This window comes from Hyla sarda, chromosome 5 (genome assembly GCF_029499605.1).
Source record: "Hyla sarda isolate aHylSar1 chromosome 5, aHylSar1.hap1, whole genome shotgun sequence".
Classification (NCBI taxonomy): Eukaryota; Metazoa; Chordata; class Amphibia; order Anura; family Hylidae; genus Hyla; species Hyla sarda.
Window position 1 is genome coordinate 64,511,701 of NC_079193.1, and position 23,128 is coordinate 64,534,828.

General features: G+C 41.5%; 1 long non-coding RNA gene across 1 annotated transcript; it reads right to left on the reverse strand.

The window, feature by feature from the left end:
- Nucleotides 1-1,105: 1,105 nt before the first annotated feature.
- Nucleotides 1,106-8,671, reverse strand: LOC130273201 (uncharacterized). Its single transcript, XR_008843912.1, has 3 exons — nucleotides 8,518-8,671; nucleotides 8,104-8,365; nucleotides 1,106-1,222 (listed from the first exon to the last, which is right to left on the reverse strand). It is a non-coding gene; the product is annotated as an uncharacterized LOC130273201 (long non-coding RNA).
- Between the last annotated feature and the right edge of the window lie 14,457 nt (nucleotides 8,672-23,128).

Consider the following 23,128-nt stretch of genomic DNA (forward strand, 5'->3'; position numbering starts at 1 on the left):
ACGAAGAAAAAAACTCTCGCCGAGGTAAGTAGGATTGCTCCATTGATACATGAAATTGGCTGTATATGAATATCGATCCTGTCCGCTCTCCTATTTTTTTTGTTTTGTTTTTTCATTACATTATTTGGAGTGACGAGTCGCTTGTCGAGGAGGATTGATGCGGAGAAAGGACTGATATGAGAGATCACTGTTTGTATCTACGGGTTTTCTAATGTTTTTTTATTTTTTATCAATATATGTTGCATGGAAGATAGAAGAAAAGATTGTAGAGGTGGAGAGTTGGAGCTGAGTTCCTTGTGCCTTCCTCGTGGTTTCTATGCTTAGGGTAACTTCTTCCCATTGGCAATTAAAGGGGCATCAGCCAGGGCAAGTCACATTCCTGTTTTTTCCTAAAAGATGGGGATAAAAGGGGTTCAAAAAGATTTGAGAAACCACTCACCAAGTGTAAGTGTGAACTTCATTCAAAAGTGTTTTGCTAACTGAAGGATCTGTACACCGCTCCCAAAAAAAGTTTTTTCTTTTACGTACTCTCTCCATGCAACATATTTTAATTCTGTACAATAATTTGCAGAAGCATGCAGCCAATGTTACTTTCATTTAAAATTTAAATAAAAAAAATAAAGACCTTTAGAATCGGAATCTGCTCGACTGGAGCAAATGAAGGGGTTATGTCACCCAAATGCCAGCGCTATATATCTGATTAATACTCCAGCAGGGACGTCGTCAGTAGACCAAGGATTGTACCGGATCACATCCATTCATGAAAATTAAATCTTGCATGCAGATAAATAAATATTTTATATTAGAAACCTACTACAAAGAACCTAATGGAATAAATCAATCATCCCCAGTTGTCATATGGAAGCCATAATAACAGTGACATCTGCAGGCTATAATAAAATCTTACTGTACAAATTAATACCAAACCTTTGAATTATTTATGTCCCGTCTATGAGATGTCTAATATCAGAATCAGCCAAAGATATCAACAATGTGTAAATATTTAAAATACCGGACCATTCAATATTTTATATTTCAGAGTCTGGGCCTCACAATCCTGATGAATAAATCACGAGAAACATTTAGTTTAATCTTCAGACCTCTAATTCAGATGCTTTCGCTATTTGATTTTTGCACTACAGTTGACCTGCCACAGGATTCTATCCAACAAAGCTCTGTCCACACTGCATTACGTTCAAATGGATGATTTCGAAGAATCCTGCTGAATATATGACAAATGCACAGACAATTTTATACAAATTCCATCCATAGGCTGTAAACTTTTTCTCTATAGGCATATGAGCATGAAACAATTTTACAAATCTATGGTAACTACGGTCTCGGTCTCTTTCTCGGTATCTTGTTCTGGTGTAGATTTGTCATAGGTTTTCTATAAAGATGAGGCAAAATCCACAGCAAAATCCACATTTACCATATGCTAATCACAGTAGATTTGAATTAAGACCCACAGTTGAGTACAGTATTACATTATGAGAGTACAACACCTTTGTAAGGGATCTTGGGTGTCTCTTTGACCACCTGTAGTGAATTTTATTGAGATCCATTGAAAGAGAAGCCAACAACAGTGGTTCTGGGCATTCGGGTTAGAGGTGATGATGTCAATTAGATTTCACTTATTGAAGGTGAATTATTTTACATATACTGTAGTTATGTAGAGTGGAGCGGAAAAATTTGCAATGTTTCTTTTTTTTTTACATTTTTATACCAACTTTGGTTTTGGCTGAACATACTAACCTAAATACTGACCAAATAGTTACCAAAATACTACATGTGAACCTAGTCTAAGAGATAATATTGGACCCTTATTTATTTATTTTTATTAATTTTTAAAATCCCTTGAAAGAAGTTAAGATGGAGCACTAATCCGTAGTTCTTGAAGCAGGATCAACTTTATTCCATATGGGGGGTACACTGTCAATGGGGAGTGGACTGCCGGGAACAGCAGTCCGCTCTCATTCACAGTGTACCCACATATGGAATTAAGTTAATCCTGCTTCAAGAACTACTGGTTAGTGCTCCGTCTTTTCTTCTTTCAAGTCATTTTTATTTGATACTAGTACTATGTAGAAGCACTGCTTACCAGTTCATTACAAGACTGCTATTTTGGAGATTGATCTGCTATTTGGTGTGTATGGTGTTCAGAACAAGATTATGGAAAGGTGCTGAAACTGTTGCTGTTCTTATCAGAGTGAAACATTTTTATTAATTTTTTGCATACAGGGGAGATAGATAAGTAGGGATCGGTGAATCTCCCAATTGCTAATCTGACTGCCAGATTTGTTTCAGATTTGGAAGCATCCCTGTCGTCCTGCCACCTGTCTATGCAAAGTATGTACAGGAGTATGGTCTCCAGTCAAAGGCAGGAGTCCCTACTCCTGTACAGTACATTCAGCTGGGTGCAGATCTTCTTGCCTAGTGAGTATAGAGACTGTACGTTGTGATGCAGAAAGCAGTGCTGCTTGGCGTACAGAAATCTATGAAATAAGGACAGAATCCAATTCGTACCCAATTGATTTGCTCATCTCTACACAGTAATATGAAGTAACTCAGTAAAGTTTGGGTAGTTATATTTGACGTCACCAATGGGCCTGATGATGCACCGCTTTGCGTGAAACAGCCGCTGTCGCCCGGCCGGTGAGACGCTCCTGCCTGAACGCTCTCTCTTCACCCAGTGAAGCTGAATATTGCTGTTGAGCAAATGGAATAAAGTTCCACCTTTTATACCTGGATGGTCAGTGCACCAATCTTTTTGTTTTCATCTTTTTATGTTTATGGACTATGTACATTGAGTAGCACCGCTGAAGATAATCTGTGGTCACTTTGGCTCCCCTCCAGTTTTGCTAGAGTCTGGATTGTGCCCGGTAGTTTCAATTTTTGAAGTCAGTTGTATTTGAGCCTTCTTCAGTGTTATGGATATGTTTAAAAAATGTACCCGCCTATTCAAAATATTTTTTTTAAATCTACTTTGTTTTGTTACGTGTACCAAACAAGGGATTTTAGTGCTCTCACTGCCGTTATTGAGGCTTTGAGAGTACAAACACAGGGCTGCTTTTCCCTTACTTTTCTGACCAACCACAGAACAGCACATACTCCTGTGTGTTTGGCCCTGTCATAGTGCTGGTAAAAGTGCACTGTCAATAAGGTGTTACACTAAACTGCTGCTTTTGCTGATGAACATGACAATGATGATTACAAACTAAAGGGATGGGGGGATCACTTGGCAGCATTGTGGACATACAACAGTAGGTACATTGATATTTACACATGGGACAGCTGTCCTGAGTGTTGTGGGTTTTGAGAGATGGAAGGGAAGCCTTGATTCACCTTTCAGGAACAATTTGAGTCCTCTTTAGCAGGCAGTAAGGCCTCTTTAGCAGGCAGTAAGGCTTATTGACCGCATGGATGGGGTCGATTACAGTTATGTTATTGTGAATGCCAAGTGTAACACTGCAGACTACAGTGAAAATACTGGAAAGCTTAAGGCAAACCCAAGATGCCCCCCCCCCCCAACAGTAGTGGGAACAAAGCCTAAATTGTACCGTTTTTGTATAGATTTGTTCATATTAAAATCAGGATTCTGTATGATAAACTTTCCATTTTAGAATTCCTCTTTGACTGTCAGTTTGATTGAATTCAGGACTCTTCTATCTGCCGGATGAATGAGCCAGATGCTAAGAACTTCTCATTGGAAAGTCTCATCGCTGATTGAGAATGCAAACGCCATTTATCTATTTATCTTAATGACAATCGTGTCATTCACCAGCAGACAGCTCCAGAGACGGGAGGGTGACGCTGCCAGAGAAAGTTCTTCAAAAGTAAGTCATTCCCGTCATGTCCCAAATTGCCATTAATTAAATCAGTGGTCATGTGCGGATTGGTAATGAAGCCGCAGGCTTTAAACAAGAAGCTCATCTCCATTCAGTCACTTAACTTAGAACAAGCTAAGACGTTTTACTGTACTGCCGGAGGAGAAAAAAAAAGACCTGATATTCTCAAACTGTGGCTCTCCAAATGTTGCAAAACTTCAATTCCCAGCATGCCCGGACAGCCAATGGCTGTCCGGGCATGCTGGGAGTTGAAGTGTTGCAAGATCTGAAGGACCACAGTTTGAAACCACAAAAAAAAATAAAAAAATATTGGGAGGAATTTATCAAGGGGTTTACACAGGTTTTTGTGTATATTTGTCGGAAAAATGTTGCATGTGTGACTTTTTGTGCGACAATTAGTGGTACGCCGTCCTGCACGATTTCTCACTGAACTGATGTTTAAATTTTTTTTTTCATTTCTATACAGTAGATTAACACCATATTGGGGTTTATTTACTAAGAGTAGAGTGTAGGTTTCTTTGTGGGTTTTGATTTCCCACTGGTATTTTCCCAAGGTATTTACTAAGGTTTCCCTACATTTTGCACTTTTCCCTACGTTTTGCTTTTCTTACACATGTTCTGATTTGTCGGGTTTTCCAGAGCTCAAATCCACCACATTTTCTGTGGAAACCTTAGTAAATATGTTGGGATTTTTCAAAACTGTCGGGGCCACGCACCTTTTGTCGGGACCACGCCCACTTTCCTGTGACCACACCCCCTTTTCGGGGTTTTCTTGTAAAATGGAGGGTTTTGTTTTTTTGGGTCGCAAATTGTGTCGCAAGGGACGTGTGACACAATTTGGACGCAAAGCCCGACAAAAAAGAGTTGGAATCACGTTAGTAAATGAACCCCATTATCTTTACTCTAAAAGTACCCTTTTTTTTTCATAGGTGGAGGGGGTAAGACTTCAAATCCCTTGTTGCCCCCCCCCCACACTAAGGGATGTGATCATACTACATCTGGATAATGATTCTGTTGTGCAGCATGATCCATATGCAGATATACAGTACAGTATGTGGATAGCAGAATTCAGCAGAATTTTAACATCAAGAAGAAACAGTAGATTTAGGACTTCACAGCATAGACGTGGATCGTGGAACCCCAATAAAATGCATTTATATGTGCTCACGTTGGAGTCACCCTGCACAGCACTTTCTGGTAAAGAATTCAACTAGAGATGAGTGAATCAAAGCTGACGAACCCAAATTTGTTACGAATTTCATGAAATATTCGATTCGCAACGAATGTGAATATTGTCACGATTCTATCACGCAAATCGCTTCATTAAACTCCATTTACTGCGGTGCAGGCTCCAGGACATCTAAAATGGCAGATCCACATGTCAGTACATGGGGCAAGGAACGCTTTGAAGGTGGGAAGACAAGGCTGGAAGGGAAGTAGGCAGGATGACCCTGAATCACATGCAGAATGCAGCCTATCAGCAGCCAGTCACCCCTGTGATGTCACAGCCCTATATATTCGGCAGCCATTTTCCGGCTCGTCATATCATTCATTACACTGCAGAGAGATAGGACGGACATCACTGTGTGTGTGTTACACAGAAAAGCTTCCACTTGGATTCTGGTCCTCCAATATTGCCTACTTCAGGATACTGAAAATAAAAACCTTCACAGATATGCAATCAACAGTGTTGTGCCTACAGTGCAACACTTTCAGGGGAGCCTATACCCACTGCTACTGCTCACATAGATACCTTTTAAAGATAACAGCACTCAGGTAGCGCCATCTTTCTCTTCCTCATTTTTCCTTATTTTCATAGACGTAGTTGTAAAAAACCTGGTCAACTCACATTACACACCTCAATATATGTTGAGTTTAGAGATAAGTTGATGACCTTGTAGGTCACTCATGTTACCACCATTTTTTTAAAATGGTATTTAACCCCTTAAGGACCGAAGGTTTTTCCGTTTTTGCATTTTCGTTTTTTCCTCCTTGACTTAAAAAAATCATAACTCTTTCAATTTTGCACCTAAAAATCCATATGGTGGCTTATTTTTTGCGCCACCAATTCTACTTTGTAATGACAACAGTCATTTTGCCCAAAAATCTACGGCGAAACGGAAAAAAAAATCATTGTGAGACAAAATTGAAAAAAAAAAAACGCTGTTCTGTAACTTTTGAGGGCTTCCGTTTCTACACAGTACATTTTTCGGTAAAAATGACACCTTCTCTTTATTCTGTAGGTCCATACAGTTAAAATGATACCTTACTTATATAGGTTTGATTTTGTCGTACTTCTGGAAAAAATCATAACTACATGCAGGAAAATTAATACGTTTAAAATTGTCATCTTCTGACCCCTATAACTTTTTTATTTTTGTGCGTGTGGGGCGATATGAGGGCTCATTTTTTGCACCATGATCTGAAGTTTTTAGTGATAACATTTTTGCATTGATAGGACTTTTTATTCATTTTTTCATGATATAAAAAGTGACCAAAAATGCACTATTTTGTACTTTGGAATTTTTTTGCGCGTACGCCATTGACCGTGCGGTTTAATTAATGATATATTTTTATAATTCGGACATTTCCGCATGCGGTGATACCATATATGTTTATTTTTATTTACACAGTGTTTTTTTTTTTTATGGGAAAAGGGGGGTGATTCAAACTTTTAATAGGGGAGGGGCTAAATGATCTTTATTCACTTTTTTTTAAACTTTTTTTTTTGCAGTGTTATAGCTCCCATAGGGACCTATAACTCTGCACACACTGATCTTTTACATTGATCACTGGTTACTCATAGGAAACCAGTGATCGATGATTCTGCCGCTTGACTGCTCATGCCTGGATCTCAGGCACTGAGCAGTGATTCGGCGATTGGACAGCGAGGAGGCAGGTAGGGACCCTCTTGCTGTCCTGTAAGCTGTTCGGGATGCAGCGATTTCGCCGCGACTATCCCCAACAGCCCACTGAGCTAACCGGCATACTTTCACTTTAGACGCGGCGTTCAACTTTGAACGCCGCGTCTAAATGGTTAATAGCACGCGGCACCGCGAACAATGCCGCGCGCTATTAGCCACGGGTCCCGGCCTTTAGAGGCCGGGCCCGACCCGCTATGACACGGGGCCACACCGTGGCCCTGCGTTATAGATTGGGAGCGGACACATGACGTTCCAGTACGTCATGTGTCCTTAAGGGGTTAAACCTAGATTTGCACTTTTGCTGAAAGGACCTGAGGAAGATATATTGATCTCACAAAACGCTTTGTGGGAATAAAATTTAATACTATTAGTTATTATACGAAACTAATCTGGTAATCACTAGTTTTACTAGTGCAATCATGTGCATTCTTGCACATCTCTATATACAGCTTCAATTTGAATCCTAGTCCTTGAATGCTGACTTCTTCAGGATCTGTAGAGAAGGATATACACTTATATGTTTTCAACAGTGTTGTTCCTGCACCATCACACCTTAAAGGGGTATTCCAGGCAAAAACTATTTTTTTATATTTCCACTGGCTCTGGAAAGTTAAACAGATTTGTAAATTACTTCTATAAAAAAATCTTAATTCTTCCAATAGTTATTAGCTTCTGAAGTTGAGTTGTTGTTTTCTGTCTAACTGCTCTCTGATGACTCACGTCCCGGGAGCTGTCCAGCTCCTATGGGGATATTTTCCCATCATGCACAGCTCCCGGGACGTGACATCATCATTGAGCAGTTAGACAGAAAACTTCAGAAGCTAATAACTATTGGAAGGATTAAGATTTTTTAATAGAAGTAATTTACAAATCTTAACTTTCTGGAGCCAGTTGATATATATAAAAAAGTTTTTGCCTGGAATACCCCTTTAAGGTGAGCATATACCCGCTACTGCTGCTCATCTCTATACCTTTTGAAGATCAGGGCAATCAACCAATCAGATCACTTCTTTTTTTTCCCTTCATTTTTCAAAAGGCCTCTGAAAAATGAAAGAAGCAATCTGATTGGTTGCTATTGGCAACTCAGCAACTTTTCCTCTCGACAAGTTTTGAAAAATCTACCTCAAGTTGCCAAAATCATACGAGCCCAACCATCATCTAGTCAACCTCTCTATTCCATAATGCGTCCTAAAACCCCAGTAAGTTGGTGCTGGGTACTATTAAATAATTTCCTCACTTCTATATGCTGTAATTGCTGCTTTTATTGGAGGGTGGCCAAGCACATCCCAAAACTGCCAAGTTACAAAATCGATGCCTTTGTCAATTCTTACCTCGGTTGCTCCGCTCTTTAAATTTACAGCATAAAATGGGAACCACGTCCCGTCTAAAGATTGGGACTGAGTCATATGAAAAGCAGGTGTAATGTTCTCGGTACGTGATTTCAATCGTTTCCCTTGCAATAAAGTGATTTATTTACTTTTCCCTTTCTCTGGCTTCTTGTTGTTCCTTGCGGAGCTGTATTTATTCATCACCGAGCGAGCACTATGCTGCTCACAGCTTGCCTCATTGCTATTGCTCCTTACTAAACAGATTCTGGGGAGGAAAACAAACACATTCTTACTTCCGAGTGCCAAGAATATGCAGGCATAACAAATGTGGGATTAGAAAACGGCGAACACTCCTAATAGGAGCCTTTAAAATAACGTTTAGCAGCTCGATTGCTAAATTAAAATTAGGATTCTAACCATACGTCTCGAGTTGATGTATTTTATATATTCTTATGGTCTCTACATCTCGGCATATTGTTCATGAATGAAGGATGAATGTTACGTTACTCTCATATGTGGTTTGGTGCACAGGTTTAGCGTATTTATACAACTGGCTTTTAGTCTAAATGTATCTATAGAGCAGTGGTCTTTATACTGTGGATCTCCAACTTCCAGCTGTTGCAAAAGTTGTAGTTTTGCAACAGCTGGAAGTCAACGGTTGGGAGGTTTATGCTATAGAGCCTAATAGACCTGATGATGCCAAAAGAGCATCTGTTGGGAAGGTATATTGTACATCTGTATACTTTTTAAACATATGTTGGGGTTGGTACATGCTTTGGTAAGGCTTGTGTGCATGATACATATCAGGATTTGTGATGAGCGGCATAGGCCATATTCGAATTTGCGATATTTCACGAATATATGGACGAATATTCGTCATATATTTGCATATTCGTAATATTTGCGTTTGCGGAAATGTGCATATGCGGAAAATAGCATATGTGAAAATTTGTATATGGGAAAATTCGAATATGCTAATTTTTGCATATGTGAAAATTCGCACGCCAGTCTCACACAGTAGTATTAGAGCCTTCTTTACACCACACAAGCTGGAAGCAGAGAGGGATGATCACTGTGATGTGTACTGTGGAAAAAAAAAACTAAAAATATTCGTAATTGCGAATATATAGTGCTATATTTGCAAATATTCGCAAATTCGCGAATACAATTTGCATTGTGAATATTCGCGAGCAACACTAATCAGGATCCGTTTTACTGAAATAGTATTGTAAATTGGTTGCACTATGCACTTTATATACATTCCTACATGTATAAATTGAGATAGGTGTATTTGATATGTAATACTATGTGTTTACCCTGCCTTCCCGTCTAGTACTCCATTATAATTTGCTTTTGGTGCCAGTTTACAGTAATGTTTGTTTTTACCATGTTTTTTCTTATTCTAATAAGTATTTTCTGATTGTGATTTAATATCTGTATTAGTATCATATTTTGGTGGTATTGTTTATTATATTATATTTTTATTATATTATTATATTTCTGTTGTCATAGCTATAGACCTAAATTTTGGTTTGATCCCTTTGGAGAATAGTCCTTTACTCATATCCCCACCCCATATCCCATTCTTTTATCCTGTCCTCATATTCCATCCTCATATCCTGTTCTCATATCCTGTCCTCATATCCGTCCTTATATCCCATCCTCATATGCTTTCCTTATATCCCGATCTCATATCCTGCCCTTATATTCTGATCTTATATCCAGACCCCATATCCTGATCTTATATCCTATCCTCATATCCTGCTCTCATCTCCTGTCCCTATATCCGTCCTTATATCCCATCCTCATATTCCGTCCTCATATCCCATCCTTATATCCTGAACTTATATTCCGCCCTTATATCCCAATCTCATATCCTGTTCTTATATCCTGATCTTATATCCAGATCCCATATCCTGAGCTAATATCCCACCCTCAGATCCCATACTTATATATATTTCTGAGCTTATATCCCATCCTCATATCCTGCTCTCATCTCCTGTCCTCATATCCGTCCTGATATCCCATCCTCATATGCTTTCCTTATATCCCGATCTCATATCCTGCCCTTATATTCTGATCTTATATCCAGACCCCATATCCTGAGCTTATATCCTATCCTCATATCCTGCTCTCATCTCCTGTCCCTATATCCGTCCTTATACCCCATCCTCATATCCTGCTCTCATCTCCTGTCCTTATATCCGTCCTTATATCCCATCCTCATATTCCGTCCTCATATCCCATCCTTATATCCTGAACTAATATTCCGCCCTTATATCCCAATCTCATATCCTGCTCTTATATCCTTATATATTTTTTTTTATTAAATAGCACCTGTCATTAGTAATAAAATGAAAAAGTTATATATTAGCCTATTTGAATTACTTCTATACTTCTTAATAAAATTTTATAACTTTACGTATTAAATTTACACCTAAAAGTTTGGCCTTCGGGGGTCCTCCTTCTGGTCCTGCCTGCAGTCCTGCTCACAGATTGTCTCCTGCAGCAGCCTTGTAGAGACAAAAGTCAGGAAATACAAGTGGGATCTCAGCTCAGCACAGTGTATAGAGCTTCAGCCATTCACAGCCAATCTCACACTGAACTGCTTTTGGCTGTGTTTAGCAGAGTGAGGGAGGAAGTTCTCCCCTGTATGGCTTCAGATGATGTCATGCCTGCTGGGGAACGCCCATTCCCAGACTGAGCAGAAAATACAGAGCAATATCAAGGAAGAAAACTAACAAATTATAAAAATAAAGGCAGGGGGTGGTTTATCATGATGAGGGGATGAACTGGGTGGATTAAAAAATGTATCAAAATCATGACAGGTATTCTTTTAATTTATTTCTTATATATATATATATATCAAGTGACCAAAAAAAATAATAATTTGTCAATTATGTAACTCTTCATTTTTCCGCTAGCTAAAAGCCTATATTTTTCTTCAGTTAGTTCTGAACTGCTAGATATGCATAAATAGCCTGGTCTACGGATGTTTTGATGTATATGTCCATACATTGCTCCCGATGCACATGATTTATTAGGACATAACAAATGATTGGTGCCTTGGTATTTTTAATAGATGTAAAATAAAGTATTGTACACCCCTATCTATTTTGATATATTGCATTGTCTGTTTAGAAATATAATGGTGAGTTATTGTTGCATGTATTCCAGCCTGAAGAAGGGTGTGTTATCCCCAAAATGTTAGAAAGCTGTACATGGTGAATGGTGAATCTAATAAATCTTAACGGAAAAGTAAAAATGTGTGCTGTCTGTCAATTGATATGCGGAAAAGTCATAAGGCTGAAGGGACAATAAGAGATGTACATAAATGCATAAAGGAGTAGTGCTATCCTCAACCCCCATGTGCTTGTAGTGAAGGGCATATCAGTCAGCAAGTAACATGTACCGTATTTTTCGCCATCAACGGCCGGGACCCGCGGCTAATACAGGACATCACCGATCGCGGTGATGCCCTGTATTAACCCTTCAGACGCGGCGATCAAAGCTGACCGCCGCGTCTGAAGGGAAAGTGACACTAACCCGGCTGTTCAGTCGGGCTGTTCGGGACCTCCGCGATTTTACCGCGGCGGTCCCGAACAGCCCGACTGAATAGCCGGGTTAGTGCTTACAGGACACCGGGGGGGACCTTACCTGCCTCCTCGGTGTCTTCTCCGTTCACGGATCCCCTGTATGGCTGGCGCTCTCCTTCCTCATCATCACGTCGTCACGTACGTGCGTCGGCGTGCTTAACGACGTGATGGCGGCGGCGGAGAGCGAGGATACCCGGCTGGCAGCAGAGACGTTCCGGATCGACGAGGACACGGCGACAGCGATGGAGCGTCATCCAGGGCAGCGGTGACGGGTCCGGAGCGGCGGGGACACGTGAGTATTACCTCCTATGCAGTGGTCTTCAATCCGCGGACATCCAGATGTTGCAAAACTACAACTCACAGAATGCCCGGACAGCCAACGGCTGTCCGGGCATGCTGAGAGTTGCAGTTTTGCAACATCTGGAGGTCCGCAGGTTGAAGACCACTATTGGGTTCAAAATCTTAATTTTTTTAGATTTTGCACCTATAAATTGGGTGCGTCTTATACGCCGGTGCGTCCTAAAGGGCGAAAAATACGGTATATATTTGGTATGTGGGGAATTTTCGCATTATTCTGTGTGTTAAATTAAATATATTCTACCAACTACATTATAGTACTAGTAATATAACCAAATAACCCCCCCCCCCCCCGCAACTTTTAATGCCAACAAATAATTTTTTTTAAATTTATTTATTTTTTATTTAAACCTAGTATGTGTCAGAAAAATGCAAAAATAAAATAAATAAAACAGTAGACTGTGAAACAGGAATAAAAGACTCACCTTTCGAACATTTTCCAAAAACACTTTAATCACTTTTTGGTCTTGAAAGGGTGAAATAAGGGTTTTTGTTCAATGCTGGTTTATTGTTTCTTTTATTTCCCAAGCCATCAACAGCGACACTGACAGAATTCTACTTTAAATGTGATAGAAAGCACCAAAGACCATAATACAGTGATCCAGCAACACAGCGTCAACCATTACCATCAGGATGTTGACAGGATGATATTCAGCTCTAGCCTACCTTATTGAATATTGTCTTGTCAAAATACTAGGCAATAGCCATTTTCATCATGAATGCCCCGGTAAGATGTGAAGTTCTGAAAGAAGTGTTGCCATTTTCTGCACTGCATATGTGGTGGCTCAGTACCGGAGATGTTACCCCGTACCCTTGCTGTCCTATCAGGCAGCCTCCTTCAGTGTCCCCAGGGCCCCTTGCACCTGTTTCCCCCCTGTACATATGTTCTGCAGTGTATTGTATTATAAAATGTGTTGTATCTTTCAGAGTTATGTCATGTGATTGTTACCCAGGAAGTACTAGTGACCAGGTGATCCCAAGAATTACATATGGGCTCCATGCTAGTCTCCCCCACATAAGCCCTGGGTGGAGCTTCTCTCTCTTCTCTCTTAGAGCTCTTGCTTCCTGCTGAGGTCCAGTGCAGTCGCCTAGTGTGTGTGTCCAGAGTGTTGGAGACCTCAAAGTTCAGGCCTGAAGCCACCATCAATTCAATTAAGCTAAAGTTACAGCTTTATGAGTCAAGTCCTACTATTGGCCAGTCCTACTACAAGTCACAGAAAGCCCTTAAAGGGGTACCCGCCCCAAGACATCTTATCCCCTATCCAAAGGATAGGGGATAAGATGTCAGATCGCCGTGGTCCCGCTTCTGGGGACCCCCTGGGATCGCCGCTGCGGCACCCAGCTGTCATTACTGCACAGAGCGAGTTCGCTCTGTGCGTAATGACGGGCGATACAGGGGACGGAGCAGTGTGATGTCATGGCTCCGCCCCTCGTGACATCACGGACCGCCCCCTTAAGACAAGTCTATGGCAGGGGCGTGACGTCACGAGGTGCTGGGCCGTGACCTAACGATGCTCCGGCCCCTGTACTGCCCGTCATTACGTGCAGAACAAACTCGCTCTGTGCAGTAATGACAGCGGGGGGCTGCAGCGGCGATCCCAGGGGGTCCCCAGAAGCAGGACCACGGTGATCTGACATCTTATTCCCTATCCTTTGGATAGGGTATAAGATGTCTAGGGGAGAAGCACCCCTTTAAGGGCTCTGCATCACTGGTCACCTCCTTGGGCCCTGGCTTAACTGTATAGACTTTACCAACTGTCTACCCTCAGTAAAGCTACCGTTGTCCATAACTTGGCATCGGAGTCTTAATTGCCACCCGTGCCTAGCCCAGGATCCAGCGGTATTCTTTCGAGTGGTTTTAGGCTACACCATGCCCTGGCGTCACGAATACAAGGGGATAATGCCACCTGCCCCTCGGGTAACAACATCTGCCCTCATTACACCCCGCTACCACACATAGACAAACGCACCTTTAAGGTTTGTGTATATACAGCATATATATATATATATATATATATATATATATATATATATATATACATATATATATATATATATATATATATATATATATATATATATGTGGGGGTCAATACGTCATCACACAGATTACATGGTATGTAGGAATTTAACTTGTCTAATCTTATTTAGGACTTCCAACCCACAACTAAAAAGACTCATATCTGTCAAATATTGTTGGTTGAACATATTAAAGTAAACCTACTATGGCTTTGCAGAATAATTTACTATACCTATTTAGAAGCCTCCCTCTTCTCATTGCTTTTCACGAAAATCGTAAAGAAGAGTAGTCATTCATTTCAATGGAATAAACAAAGTCTATTAGTGGCAAGTTTTAGAGAGAGTCCTCTTTTTGTAGAGGAAACAAGGATACTCTGTGGTACGTATTGGGGATAAACTGACAGAGATAAACTATTACTAGACAATTATCAAAGGACCTGAGATTCTCCTTGACATGCCATGTCTGTAATATCTTAATAAACCTAATTTTATTTATTGATTTTTTTTCCATTGTCCGGTATCAGTTTCTCCCTATCGCTGCTGGTGAGCACCACAGAGTATCCATGTTTCCTCTACTATTAGTGGACAACCTCAAAGACTGATAACTTCTGCACTGTTCCGTGGATCGGACTTCAGTTGGACACTACTGTGCCCAGAATATGTTCATTATGCCCGCATGAGCACAACACAGTTTGCAATCACACCTCTTGTTAAAGGAAACTATACTTACCTGATCCCGTTCCATGCTCCCGTTCTCCCGTGATCTTCCTCTGTATCTTCTGTTCCAGGTGACTTGGAGCATGGGTGGCTCTTCCTGAAGTCACCGGTGATGTCAGGAAGCTCCGCCCATGCTCTATGTCGGCCCCAATATGGAAGATATGGAGGAAGATAGCGAGAGAACCGGAGCAGGTAAGTGACACCTGCATTAACTGTCTGTATTGACAGGTTTTTGCAGGTGACACTGATGATAGATTTCCTACTAGTTATTGCACCTCTTGTTCTTTTTTGTCTACATAACTTCTGGAAAGTGTATCAGTGACTACATTTTGTCTGTTTCTTGAATGGTTATACTTTGTTCGTAAGGACACAAGAGTGTAGTCTACTGGGCTCACCGCAAGTTCGCAACTGTATATGTCAGAATACCTTTATGTCTGAAAGGTAACAAGAATTGGGTTTTCTGCAGATTCTGTATGAGATACATAGTAAATGTTGTATTTCAAGCAGGCTTAATTCATAAATTAAATTCATTAAATTCATTTTTTGATGTTTTTTTTTTTTTTAACCTCACTAATGGTTTCTTTTCGAATATAGATGGAGAGATGGGGCTCAAATTTTCCATTGGCCACTTCCTGCACCTTGTAACATCATCTTCACTATTAAGGTGACTGTGCGTTTTCTGTTTGTACTGTGCTGTATTAAAAAAAAAAAAAAAAATATATATATATATATATATATATATATATATATATATATATATACACACACACACACACACATTGGTTATAAATTTACTAAAGCATTTCACCAATGTTAATGTAAAATTAATAAGATAAAAATATAATACATTAATGGTGTGCAGAAAAAATTATATTGTGCCTATTGCTTCACATAAACCTGTTCTAAAGTGTCACTTGCAAATGAAATTATCTACAACAACACTATGCAATTTTGCTTTATTAATTTCCCAGGGTAAACTTAATGGGTTGCCGCTGTTCTCCGAACACTGCAGTCCTCCTGCAGCCGCATTATGTGGTGCTCATGCAAATCACACATCCTCCCACACATTCTTCTTGGCTACAACAATAGTTTAAGTCTAAAATCAGCCAAATTATTATCATTTTTTTTTTCCTTAAATCAAAACACATCCAATTCTGTATACGAACTACACGGGAGATCTATGAAAAATCTCACTGACAAGTTAAAATATCAATCCAGTTTCAAGGTAAAGAAGCTGACATTAGCAAAACTAAACATATACAGAAATCTAATGCACTCTATGTGGAATGGCTGAACTCTAGCACTGCAAGAATTTATCTTCTATATGACTACTAAGCAATTCTTCTAAATGTTAACATATAGGGAGGAGCTATAGGGGAATGTAGAATCACACACAGACAGGGCCGGACTGGCCTATCTGGATTCAAGAAAAATTACCAATATGCCGCCCACCCTGTAGGCCGCCCACGGCCGGCCTGAGCTTCGCTGCCCAATGCAGAAAGTAGCACAGGCTACATAACAATTGCTGCCTGCCTCACTGCAGCATACAAGGTCCTAACACTGGTATCAGGACCTTGTATGCAGCGGGCCAGGGGTAGACTTACGGGCCGGTCTGTTGGGAAGTAGTCCGAGGGCCTGGCTGAGTAAAGAGCCCGCTGCCACTGCTGCTACTGAGGATCCAGGACACTCGTCCCGGATTCCCAGGCAGGCCCGTCGCTACAGGACAGGCAAACCAAGCAATTTCTTGGGGCCCCGAGCAGAGGCGGTGCTTGTCCTGATGGGCCGTCCTCCTGCCCCTATCCCGATTCAGCAGCTCGTCCTGTAGGCCGGCTGGGCCAGCAGTGCGAGAGCCTGGAGCGGGACGGGAGGCAGAGACTAAAGCCCCTCCTGTCCTATAGCATGGTGGAGCGGGAGCTGTCAGCTGTCCCGCTCCACCATTCTCTCACCTTTCTCACATGCTGCTCCGTTCACTCAGTGTGCGCCGCGTGGATGCCATCCATGGCAGGCCGGCGTGATGACGTCACACCATCTCGCCGGCGCCGGGAGATCAGGCTCACAATGTGCGAACGGAGCAGCGTATGAGAAAGGTGATAGCTGATCGGGCGCTATGCTGTGCCTCTAACATATAATTCCCCATGTGGGGAGGGGGGCCTCCATGTCTATTTTGCTTGGGGCCCCCAAATTCCTTCAAACGGCCCTGTACCCAGGTAGACAGTGCTGCTTTCTGATGTATGTGTGGCTCATGCACATACAGCAGAAAGACTCCTCTCTGTGTGAGTCACATCTGTGGCCTACACAGAGAGGAGACTTGACCTCCGCCCCCATGCAGTGGAAACACAGATGACGGCACCTGCACTGTAGAGGATGGAAGACGTGGCCCCCTGCTGCATGGGAGATATCTCTGTGGGACATAATCATGTGAGCAATTTGTTTTTCCATCCTGGGAAGGGGAGATAATTGGGGGGTGTTGGGAGGACTCTGCTGCTTCCATCTACTGTGGGGGAACTCTGCTGCCTGCCCCTACTGTGGGGGAACTTTCCTGCCTATACCTACTGTTGGGGAACTTTGCTTCCTACACCTACTGTGGTGGTGGTGGTGGTGGGGGGGGGGGCTCTGCTGACTACACCTACTGTGGAGTAAATCTGCTGCCTACACCTATTTTTGGGGAACTCTGCTGTCTACATCTATTGTGGGGGAACTCTGCTGCCTACACCTACAGTGGGGGAACTCTCCAGCCTACACCTACTGTGGAGGAACTCTGCTGCCGACACCTACAGTGGGGGAACTCTCCAGCCTACACCTACTGTGGAGGAACTCTGCTGCCGACACCTACTGTGGGGGAACTCTGCTGCCTACACCTACTGTGGGGAAACATTGCTGACTACACCTACTGTGGGGAAACAATGCTGCTTACACCAATTGTGGGGGAACTCTGCTGTCTACATCTACTGTGTAGAAATTCGGCTGCCCACACCTACTGTTGGAAACTCTGCTGCCTACATCTGCTCATCTACTGTATATATATATATATATATATATATATATATATATATATATATATATATATATATAAGCGCAGCACTCCTCCAGTAAGTGAAAAAAGTGGATTTATTGCTCACATGTAAAGCAGCAACGTTTCTGTCCTACTATAGGACCATTTTCAAGTTTGAAAATGGTCCAATAGTAGGACAGAAACATTGCTGCTTTACATGTGAGCAATAAATCCACTTTAGGAGTAGTGCTGCGCTTTACATGTGAGCAATAAATCCACTGGAGGAGTGCTGCGCTTTTCTATTTTTATACTACGGGGACTCTGATCAAGTCTGGGCGCTGGCACCCCACACGGACTGGGATAAGTAGTGCTGCAATACTTTTTTGTATATATATATATATATATATATATATATATATATATATATGGATACACCTGCGCTCGGCAGCCATTGGCTGGCACAATAACACAATGCTGTGTTGATTTTGCAGCTTCCGCGTTTGAGACGTCACTCCATGCCCCCCCATTCATGTCTAAGGGAGGGGGAGTGGCGGCTACTACAGATGTGAATGGAGGGGGCGTAGCGGCTGGTATCGCCAGTCATCAGGCACAGAGCGGAGTTCGCTCTGTGCACCAAATGACAGGGGTGCCGCAGTGAAGATCATGGTGGTCTTATCTCCTTTGGATGGGGGCTAAAACGTTTTCAGCAGATTACCCCTGTAAGGACTTTAACATTATCCAAAAATATTTGAACATTTGACTGTCTAACAATAAAATCACGTACTGAAGTGCATGATACAAAAGTGTGTGGAGTACCATATTGCTTACTGATGTATTATTGCTGTTTTATAAGAACAGTAGTTTGGGAAAAGACTTAAGAGAAAGGGTAGGTTTAGGGGGTTGGCCAAACCTGCACTTTATGGCACGTCTCTGCTGATAATATCTGAACCGTGAATGATCTGAGAAGTTTAAGGTCAGAAAGGTTCAAAAATAGTTGATGTTGACTATATTCAAGAGAGGAGACACTCTGAAGTCTCGAAAAGTAAGAACATGGAGTGTTTTCCAAGTGGGTAAGATGTTGCTTAGGCCATTGACCATTTGGCTGGTGTGATGGACCATATTTTCGGTATGACAAGTATTGGAGTAGGCAGGCCAGGACAGTGGGTTCTGATCATGATTCACAACTCTAGGCACACTGTTGGATTCTACTCAGTGGTGGAAAGCCACCAGTTCACGTAGACCGGTGGCAGGCCAGGTAATGATACTAGAAGCATTATTATTCGAATCCACCCCAATCTATCAAAAAGCAAAGTGTTTTCAACTTTGTGTATGAATTTGGGAAGCAGCTACACTATAAGCAAGATGATCCACCTACTAAGGTGCCTATAATAGTAAATTTAACGGGGGTAGTTATTAGGGGGGATTTATTAGTACAGAGCCGACAAGTACCCCATACTAAGTGATTTTTTTTCTACCTGTCATAGTAGCATGGTAATAGCCAAAATGTGTTGTATAACCTAAATCCTTGAATATTGTTCCAAACAAAATATCGTAAATACAGAGAGACACAAGTTTCTAGGGAAGTTTCTGAGTTTCAAAATAAAATAAAAATGTTTTCTAGTACAAAACACTGAAGCTCAATCCTTTGGCAATTAAAGGGGTACCTCGGTGGAAAACATATATTTTTTTTTTTTTTATTCAACTCTTGCCAGAAAGTTAAACAGATTTGTAAATTACTTCTCTTTAAAAATCTTAATTCTTCCAGTATTTATTAGCTGCTTAATACTACAGAGGAAATAATTTTCTTTTTGGAACACAGAGCTCTCTGCTGACATCACAACCACAGTGCTCTCTGCTGACATCTCCATTTTAGGAACTGTCCAGAGGAGAAGAAAATCCCCATCGCAAACATATGCTGCTCTGGACAGTTCCTAAAATGGACAGATATGTCAGCAGAGAGCACTGTGCTCGTGATGTCAGCAGAGAGCTCTGTACTTGTGATGTCAGCAGAGAGCTCTGTGTTCTAAAAAGAAAATAATTTCCTCTGTAGTATTCAGCAGCTAATAAGTACTGGAAGGATTAAGATTTTTTTAATAGAAGTCATTTACAAATCTGTTTAACTTTCTGGCACCAGTTGATAAAAAAAAAAAAAGTTTTCCACCAGAGTATCCCTTTAACCTCTTAAAGACACAGGGCGTACCTGTGCCTGGTCCCGGTGTTTAAAACGGGGTCACGCTGTGACCCAGCATCACACTGGGTCGGTCCCGGCTACTATTCATAGCCGGAACCCTGGGCTAATAGCACGCGGCACAACGATCTGTGCAGCCGGGACCGACCCGGTGTGATGCGGGGTCATGGCGTGACCCCGTTTTAAACACCGGGACCGGGCTATTAACCCTTCAAAGTTGATCGCCACGTCGAAAATGAAAGTAAAAGCTTCCCGGCAGCTCAGTCGGGCTGATCGGGACTACCACAATAAAATCGCGATGTCCCGATCAGCTAGGACGCGAGCGGATACCCCCTTACCTTGCTCCGTCGCGTCCGATCGGCGTTTGATTGCTCCAAGCCTGAGCTACAGGCTTGAGCAATCAAGCCCATGTTACGCTGATCCATGCAAAGCTATGGCTTTGCAGTGATCACGGTAAAATATCAGTGTGTGCAGTGTTATAGCCCCATATGGGAGCTATAACACTGCAAAAATTAAGTGAGAAAAAAAAAGTTAATAAAAGTAATTTAACCCCTTCCCTAATAAAAGTCTGAATTACCCCCCTTTTCCCATAAAAAAAAAAAAAAGTGTAAATAAAAATAAACATATATGGTATCGTCGCATGTGTAAATGTCCGAACTATAAAAATAGATTGTTAATTAAAACGCACGGTCAATGGCGTATGCGCAAAAAAAATTCCAAAGTCCAAAATAGCGTATTTTTGGTCACTTTTTATATCATAATAAAAAGCGATCAAAAGGTCTGATCAATACAAAAACGGTACCTGGATTATTTGGGGAGAGCTGATTTTTACATGCTGACCTATAAGAGTCTAACAATGGGGTTTTAGACAATCTTATATCATTTCTCACACTTGTCTCTCGGAGTTCAACTACATCACTTGTTCCTTGGCCTTTTTCTCAGTGATAATGTGCGGAGCCGGCCTGCTGAGCCTAGCAACAGTTGTTATACTGAGGGGAATGTCTGCTGCACAAAGCGATTAACAGTGGTGACAAAGGGTGAAGAAGAATAAAGGAAATGTTTAGTATATAAGAAAAGCTGGAGCCTAAAGGAATTTTCAGATTTGTTTCCATAATTGAGAGAGTGTGTCTAAAGTTATGTTCACATTTGGAAGCATGTTTACTGAAAAATGTTTACAAAAATTTTCTCTTTGTTTTGGAATAGTTTTGTAACTAGAAGTAGTAATTTACAAATCTGTTTAACCCCTTAACAACATAGCGTTTTTCAGTTCTTGCACTTTTGTGTTCTCCTCCTCACCTTTTAAAAATCATAACCCTTTCAATTTTGCACCTAAAAATCCATATGATGGCTTATTTTTTGCGCTACCAATTTTACTTAATAAATACATCAGACATTTTACCCCAAAATTTACGGCGAAACAAAAAAATAATAAAAATTTTGCCACAATATTGAAAAGAAAAAATGCCATTTTGTAAATTTGGGGGCTTCAGTTTCTATGAAGTACTGTATTTTTCGCCGTATAAGACGCATTTTTTCTTCCCCAAAACTAGGGCTAGGGGGAGTTGCTGGATCTTATACGGCAAATACACATTAAAACCCTGTCCAATCGCGGCGGTCCCTGCAGCCATCAACGGCCGGGACCCATGGCTAATGCAGGACATCACCAATTGCGGTGATGCCCTGTATTAACCCTTCAGACATGGCGATCAAAGCTGACTACCGCGTCTGAAGCGAAAGTGACACTAACCCGGCTGCTCAGTCGGGCTGTTTGTGACCGCCGCTGTGAAATCGCGGCGTCCTGAACAGCTTACAGGACACTGGTAGGGACATTACCTGCCTCCTCGGTGTCTGCTCTGTGCCGTGATCCCCTACATAGCCGGCGTTCTCCTTCGTCGTCATCACGTCGTCACGCACGCCATCCCATCATCCAATAGGACCGGCGTGCGCAGCGACGTGATGGTGGCGACGGAGAGCGAGGATACTCGGCAGCAGAGACGTTCCGGCGCGACGGGGACACCCCGGGGACGTGACTACAGCAATGAAGTGCGGCATCTAGGGCAGCGGTGACAAGCGCTCCGGAGTGGCGGGGACATGTGAGTATTACCTCCTATACCAGTGGTCTTCAACCTGCGGACCTCCAGATGTTGCAAAACTACAACTCCTACTTGGCCTAGAACATAACTGCAAATAATTTTATGACATATAAAAGTGACACTAGTTTTGTCCATTATTTTTTTTTTTATTTCCTCCTAAGCATTAAATAACAAGTTGTGATGTTTATTCCTAGAAAGCTGCCTCCCTTCTGGATTCTTGGCAGTATCACGAAAGAGCAGACACTGTAACCCAATTCTTTTTCAAGTTTAGATTTAATTTTGCACATTTCACATGTATTTGCTAGAAGCATTTACTACCTCAAGGGAAAGCATTTTTACTACAGTCTAATACTTTGCAATCATTTCCTTTTATTTTAGCCAAACATTTGGCAGGGTCCGTTGCTTATTTATGATTTTGAGATTCTGAAACCCAAAGCTAAGGAATCATTTATACTTTTTACATAGTTGTTTTTTGCTTTATTTACAGAAGCATAATAACCTTCTCATTTCCCGGTTGGATTGACTTATGAATGAATTAGCCGAACCTTTAGTGCAGCCTCTTTCTATGAATTTATAATGACTCAAAAATACCCCTATGACTGCAGACTTAAACTCAAAGGCGGCGCCGAGGCATATGAGAGGAAGTCGTAATCTGTGGTAAAAAGATTTGGCTCGGTAACATCATAAAGGTAAATAACACAATGTACCATCAGTAACATCCCAATGGACTCACTAACACTGACATAACAGATGCCATTCAATGGCAAATAATTTGTATATATCATTTATAAAAGATGTTCTTCAACTGGCCATGTAACTCCAATTCACTACAATAACATACACAATAAAGAACTGGTATCCTAGTTGTGTTATATCACATTTAGAGATGAGCAAACTTACAGTAAATTTGATTTGTCAGGAACTTCTCGGCTTGGCAGTTGATGACTTATCCTGCGTAAATTAGTTCAGCCTTCAGGTGCTCCCGTGGGCTGGAAAAGGTGGATACAGTCCTAGGAAAGAGTCTCCTAGGACTGTATCCACCTTTTCCAGCCCACAGGAGCACCTG